Here is a 7,626-nt window from a genome sequence, read left to right on the forward strand (position 1 = left end):
CTTGGTTCATAGCGAAACTAAGCAGATGCTCAACTCTTAGAGAAAGAATAATTTCCCACAGTTGTTCGGGCTCAATAAGAAACATTAATAATCGTTAGAAGTGAGTTAATGCAGGTAAGCAGGATGAGAGACTTCTAAGTACTAGGTGCAAATAAAAATAAAGATTGGAAGGGAAAAGAAGAAAATCACACTGTACAATTCTTGCACAAACTTGATCGCGATGAGGAGTGTGACACACATTTTATTACTTAAATTCCATAAGTTTGACGAAGCAAGAACGGACTCCCTTGAACACGTTTTTTAATCCACTGGGAATAAGGATTTATTCATAAGAGAAGATTATATAGAGCACATAAGAGTTGACAATGCTACTTAAGAGTAGTATATGATAATAGTAGTATGAGCTTGTCTTGATAGAGTGAAAGAGCTTGTCTTGAGAGAGCAGAGAGCTTGGCGTGATAGAGTTGGCTTGATAGTGTGGAGATGCTTGGCTCAAGAGAACTTGGCGTGATAGAGTTTGGCTTGACAATGTGAAGATGCTTGGCTCAAGAGAGCTTGATGTGATAAAGTTTGGCTTGTTAGTGTGGAGATGCTTGGCTCAAGAGAGCTTGGCATGATAGAGTTTGGCTTGATAATGTGGAGGTGCTTGGCTCAAGAGAGCTTAGCGTGATAGAGAGAAGATGCTTGGCTTGAGTTTGATAGAAGTGTGGTTGAGAGGTTAGGGCTTACCTTGATATGATATGATACAATGACCAAGTGAGGTAAGAAGGGTCCTATTTATAGGTGAATTTGCCTCCTTAAGGAGAAGATATTTGGTAGCATTTGAACAAGTGTCGCAAGAGACTTTTGCCACCATGTGAAGAATATGATTGATACCTGTCTATTTGCTTCTCCAAATTTTTATTTGAAAATATCTCCTTGTTGGTGATGACACTTGTTCTTGTAGAGGTCTTTCAGTCCTACTAGAAGTCTTCATCTTGCCACTTGCCTTTCTCTTAGGTGATCTTATCTTTAGAAGTCTTAAGTTTGCTTAAGTTGTCATTTGCTTCCAGAAGTAAATACATCACTGTGGATGTAAGCATGCTATGTAGCCCTTGATTAGAGTTAATAAGAGGATTTATATGAATTTAAAAATGGCACATGGTAGGAAAAAAACAAACTAGTGCATTGGCTTAAGTCATGATGGGCTCATACTAAATAAGCATGAGGACTAAGTGTCATAAAGAAAATAAGATGAAGTAAGAAAATGATTCTCCAAATTATTTATTAGATAAGGTATATAATTTTACCTTATATATTATGCATGCATATGTACATGATAAACAATATTCCCATGTACCTAAATACACACATCATGGTGCTCATCACCTGTTCTTATTAATTAGGTGCTATTGCATGACATCCACCCCCTTTAAACGTGCAAATCCTCCATTATGTGCCATAATTGAAGGTTGGAGGTTCACTCCTCAAGAACAAACATTGTTTGCTTCTTCTCCTTGTCCTTCTTATATGGTGAATCTTAGTCTTCATCATCATTAGCCTCAAGTACTTCATTGCCATTCCTTCTATTGAACATTTTGATCCTTTTTCAGCAATAGGAACCTTTAATTTTGTTCCATCAAGCTCACGTAAGCTGTAACTGGAATTTTGGTACACATGCTTGACAATATATGGGCCAAACCATCTCTCAACAAACTTCATCATGACAATATGCTGATTGTCTAGACTATTGTCATACATTAGCACCCAATCACCTTCTTCAATGTGTTTTGGTTGGAGCTTGTGTCTCTTGTCAAATCTGTCTTTTTTCTTTGATCTTGATTCCTTCAATCTTGATAAAGAAATTTCAATATCCTCTGGTCTTCTTTCAAGTTGCCAAATCCATAATCCAAGAAGATCTTCACTAGACATGTTTTCTTGCCAGGGTAACACATTCATGTGGGAACCTCATCCTCTATAGGCATCACATGTTTTTGACCATACATCAATTTAATAGGCACATGTAACCTGTGATTGAATTATGTCTTGTACAGTCGGCCCACAAAGCATATGGTAATAGCCTCGGCCATTCACATTGCCTCTACAAGCCTTTGCTAAGGCCTTGGGGGATGGCCTCGCTCACTTTTCTTGTTTCCTTTGGGATTATAAGCAGATGTGTCAGAGAGTCTAATGCCCAACCTTTTGAAGAAATTCCTAGCTTCATCAACATCTAGCTCACCCCTATGTGCAGTTACCTTTCCAAAACATCCATATATGCAAATCACATCTTCCAAAAGGAACCTACATACTACTTCTTTAGTTTTAGGTCTTATTCCAAATTCCCAAAGGCATTGTGAACAAATTCACCACCCACGTGTAATGCATGGCCAAGGTATAAGTAGGATGTAATCCATCTTGGTGACGTACATTTGAGTATCTTTGACATGTAACACAAGACTCTACAAAGAAGGATATATCCTTATACATACCTTTCCACCAATACATTTCTTTGACCTTGGCAAAAGTAGCCCATAAACCACAATGTCCTACACATAAAATTTTATGAAACTCCTTGATGAGATGCTGCCTATCTTTATCACAAATAACCCTCAATGGCATCCCATTCCTATGTTTGAGGTGATTCCACAATGTAAGAAATATTCATATGCTTTTTTGTGTACCCTCTTGAATTCTTGTTCGATCCAATCATCTTGCTTTGTCAAGGTACTCAAATACCGATCTATGAGCAACCATTCTCCTTCATACATATCCTCTTCAAATCTTTGCAGTGAGTTTGCACAACATACATGGTTACCCTTAGCATGATATATGGTGCTGACTTTGTACCTACATCATCAGTTTCATCCACCATCTCTTCCTCATCTTCATACCTTGCCCCAAAAAGCATATCTATAACTTGATTGTCTTTCCCTGCAATATTCTCGAATTTTGGATTTAAGGACTTGATGTATGTAATCCAATGTAGCATAGCAATAACAAGAGTTGAACAACTTGGGATCATTCCAAGAAGAGGCAAGCAATATTTTTCCACAAGCACACTTGCTTTAATCGAATATTCCTTATCAATTTTCAAAGTTGTAACTATGCCCCACAGTTCCCTCTTCACTGTGCGTAATTTCTTTGGTGAGTATTTAGAACTTTAGCTCCAAATCTCACCACATACATGTGCCCCTCGTCATCATCTTGCCCTATTGCCCATCCAATCCCTGTAAGAGTTGTATCCATTGTCATAATGACAAGCCTTCCACATGCATAATCCACCTTTCTCAAAGTTGATGCACACTGTAATAACTCCTTTCTCAAATTTGTGATTCTTTCTCAACAATTGGTATAGAGGATTAGCTACATACACATAATGTGGAATCCATAAGACATAGAAGACACATGCACCCAAGAATCTCTGCACCTCAGTGAAACTTACACATGCCTCCTTCATTATTTGAATTGCACACAGATTTTGTTCTTGACAAGGTAATGTTGACCTCTTCTTATCTGGATAGTAACCTATCACAATCATCTATATAATTTTCCACAAATTTGCGGCACCCCTTTTAATCCAAAGCCTCATCTTTGTCTTTTATGTCACATCCTCTAATTGGCACATCATCTAGAAAGGGGGTATGAAGTCATACGACTTTGTTCATGCCATTCATCATATGTGCAACCGAGTTGGTTGCTCCTTGTGGTAAGGTACACATCTACACCAAACGCAAAGGTGTCTTCACGGTGGTCAGATCCCTACTTTCCATTTCTAGTGGGAAGTGATCATACATTGAGTACAAATCTCCCATAGACTATATTGCCCTTCCTGCAAATGCTTCTGCAAATTCATCCACAATTGGCCCTGTACCTACGTTCTTGATTGTGACTTTTTTGCTGGCTACATATCTTGGATGAAGGGCAAGGCTCTCTTCTACTTTGGCACAATGAACCATTTGTTTGAATATGGAGTGCAAAATGTCTCCAAGAGGCCCATTTTAATCTTTTCATTAAGCAAATAAATCAACTTTGGTAGATGAGCCTTTGGAAGCAGAATCGGTCACAAGTTCTAAGGTGCATGAAGTATAGTGAAAATCACCATAGGTGCAATAATGCTTGGATCAACACATCCTATCTCACTTGGCATAAATGAAAAAGCCTTACCATGTCTAGGAAGCATCTCTTCAAAGCACTTCTTATGAATAGGTGTTAGAAACTCACCACATCCAATTTGAAGCTCTTTGTTCCTGTGTAACCTTGTGCCCAATTTGTCTGATCTCTATAAGTTTTGATTGCAAAGAAGCCAACTCTATCTTTTTCTTGGAATTTGAAGGTAGAGGTAAGGATACTGGTTTAACCTTGTTTGCCACAGTCTTGTACTTTGTCTCCACACGCACTTCACATGCTTGATGGTTGCCTTCCTTATCTGAAAAATCCTCCATCACCTTATATATATCTGATGAGGATTGTGACACACATTTTATCACTCAAATTTTGCAAGTTTGACCCAATTTTGATGATGGAGCAAGAAGAGATTACCTTGAACACATTTATTTATCCACCAACAATAAGGCTTTATGGATAAAAGAAGATTATATAGAGCACATGAGAGTTTACAATGCTAGTTGTGAGGAAAAGAGTAGTATATGATAATAGTAGTATGATCTTGGCTTGATAGAGTGAAGGAGCTTGGCTTGAAAGAGCTTGGTGTGATAGACTTTGGCTTGACAGTGTGGAGACGCTTGGCTCAAGAGAGCTTGGTGTGATAGATTTTGGCTTGATAGTGTGGATATGCTTGGCTAAAGAGAGCGTGGCGTGATACTATTTTGGCTTGATAGTGTGGAGATGCTTGGTTCAAGAGATCTTGGTATGATAGAGTGGAGATGCTTGGCTCAAAAGAGCTTGGCATGATAAGAGTTTGTCTTGATAGTATGGAGATGCTCAGCTCAAGAGAGCTTGGCCTGATAGAGTGGAGATGCTTGGCTCAAGAGAGCTGGCGTGATAGAGTGGAGATACTTTAATAAATATGCCAAGCGTGCGTAGCACTTGAATTTTAGCACAAGGTAAAGAGGTTAAGGATGGGGCTATGTTAAAGGTTGAGAGGGAAACCAAACGCGTTTTGCTCCGTGAGGAGCTCATCAGTGGTAGGAGGTGGTAGTAGGTTTTAAAAGGGAGTTCAAAAGAGGGAGCGGGAGTTTATATAGGAGGTGGTTTGGGGAATGACAAGGAAGGGGGGGGGGGGGGTGTTTGTTTGGGAAATTGTGTCTACAGGTTTTTGTATTTTAGAATAATTGTAGAGAGGTTAAGGGGAAGGGGGTGAGGGTAGAGGCTAGTATTAAGGGAGAGGTCTCTCCCCAAAAAAACGTAGCCTGGTTTTAAACCGATGTAGGGTACAAACTTTTTAGGAGGAAAAAATTTTATACCGTTATTCTTAAAGGCAGCCTGGTTTGAGTGTATTGCAACTGGAGCTAGTGAGAGAATGTCTAGTGAGCTAAAGCAAGTGAGATAGGGGGACACCATTAGTTAAAGGCAACGTGGTTTTTAACGGGTTCAAGTGTATTACAACTAGAGCGAAGGAGAGAGAGGGGGAAACTGCGAGCGTGGGGGTGGATGGGGGTTTGCTAGAGAGAGAGAGAGAGAGAGAGAGAGAGAGAGGGAGAGAGGGAGAGAGGTGGGACAATATTATCTTAGCAAAGGTTTGGGTAGAAGAAACTTGTAGTGGAGTGCAGTTAGGTGTTAAAGATTTCAACATCAAGAGAGGGTTAGGGGTTTCCTTACATCAACAAGTTATGTCAAAAAACTTTTAATGGAAAAGGGTAGTTGGTGGTATGGGGTTTTACTTTACATCGTGAGATCAATGCAAAGAAGGGAGTACAATGAACCGAGGTTTGTCGAGGTTCCTTGCCGAGGGAGGCTCAAAGAAAACTGTAAGGAAAAAAGGAGATGGCCAAGTAGGGGTGGCCCAAGTATGTGAAGTATTGAGTGCATTCCTGCAAAACACAACAATGGGTGTTAGGGTAGGATAAAATACAAAGGGAAAGAGATGTCCTTCAATGCGGTACTAAGGCTTTAGTTAGGATAGAGCTTAAATTAGGGCCGTTAGTCCAACACAGGGTGGGCTTGTCGAGATGTGCAAGGGTAGGGGAAAGACTGCATGCTAGCTGGAGAGGTTTTCCAATGTTTAGGGTAGGATTAAGTTTCCGAGTTTCTGGTGAAAAAGGAAGTTTAAAGATAATGGGGAGAACTTTTTTGGTTTTTGGAATTTTGCTTAAAAGAGAAGGTCTCTCCTGATAAGAGATTGAGCAAAAGACTTTTATTAAAAATCCTCTAGGATAACCCCTACAAATGAGCCTTTGAAAGAAGAGGTTTCTTAGGCTTGAGAATCCCTTTGAGGTGCTCTCTCTAATGATATACCGTCTGTGTTCTGCTTTAATAAAAGCCAACTTCTGGTGGAGAGGATGCCAAGAGATCCAAGGTATGTATTGGTAAGAGTTTAATGGCTTTTGGTGGCAGTTAGAATCTAGAATGCCACATTGGCTGAATCGATGTCCTTTATGAAAATGGACATCCAGAATAGTGGCTTCGAAGGTGGAGATGACATGGGTGATCACTATATGCCTTTGTAGAGGGGCGGCATAGGAGTCTAGTGTTTTGGATAGTGCGCTAAGTGTGCCTGTCCAGATTCCAAATGCATCATCTATGAATCTTTTATAATAAGCCAGGCTAATGTTGTGGATGAGGGGGGAGTGGTTTTCTACGTGACAGAGAAATAGGAAGGCATAAACCACTGCAAAGTTTGACCCCATAGCCGTGCCTTGTATTTGTTTCCACACTTTATCTTTGAAACAAAGATAATGATGTGAGAGGATTAGGGTGGCAAGTGAGATGATGAACTCAATTTTTGGATTATCAAAATGGTTAGCGATAGAACTCCTAAGGGCTAGAAGACCTTGGGATATGGGGATGCTAGGGTAGAGAGAGGTCACGTCAAAAGTGAAAATGAGACTGTGTGGAGGGAAGGATTTTTCTTGGAGATCTGTGATGAGGGATAGTGAGTCTCTGAGGTGTTGTTTTTGTGTAAGGAGGATAGGGTAAAGTTGGTAGTGTAGCCATTTGGAGGCATTTTCTAATATGTATCCTTTATAAGAGCAAATAGGGCGGGCTACAAGAGAAGGTTTATGAATCTTTGGAAGGAACTGGATAGGGCAAGGTTTGAAAGGTTTGGAAATTGGTGCAAGAATAAAGGTTGATTCTTCTAGAGTAAGGAGAGTGTATTTGATGGTGATGGAGTAGAGTAAGGAGGCGACGTAGTTGTGTGGTGGTATGGTGACGGGCTGATAAGTGGATTGGTCATTGAGTTGCCTAAGGGCCTCTTGGTCATACCACTCTCTAGAGAGGATGGTGAGGCCTAGGTTTTTATCGGCTGGTTTAATGATAATGGAGGAGTCCTTAGAAAGGGTTTTAAGTGCTTGTTTGACAAAATTTGGAAATTTAGAGCGTGAAGCGTTATAGCCTGAAAGTGTACAGATTAGATTTAGGTGGTTTTGAAGTGTAATGTTTTCTAATTGAGGGTTCAGGGAGGGGGGCATCCAAGCGGGGTTAGGGGATTTGAAAAGGGAAGGTGGGTTGGAAGGTGAATTATGAAAG

The sequence above is a fragment of the Adiantum capillus-veneris genome, chromosome 15 (assembly GCF_014529385.1).
Source record: "Adiantum capillus-veneris isolate H3 chromosome 15, ASM1452938v2, whole genome shotgun sequence".
NCBI lineage: Eukaryota > Viridiplantae > Streptophyta > Polypodiopsida > Polypodiales > Pteridaceae > Adiantum > Adiantum capillus-veneris.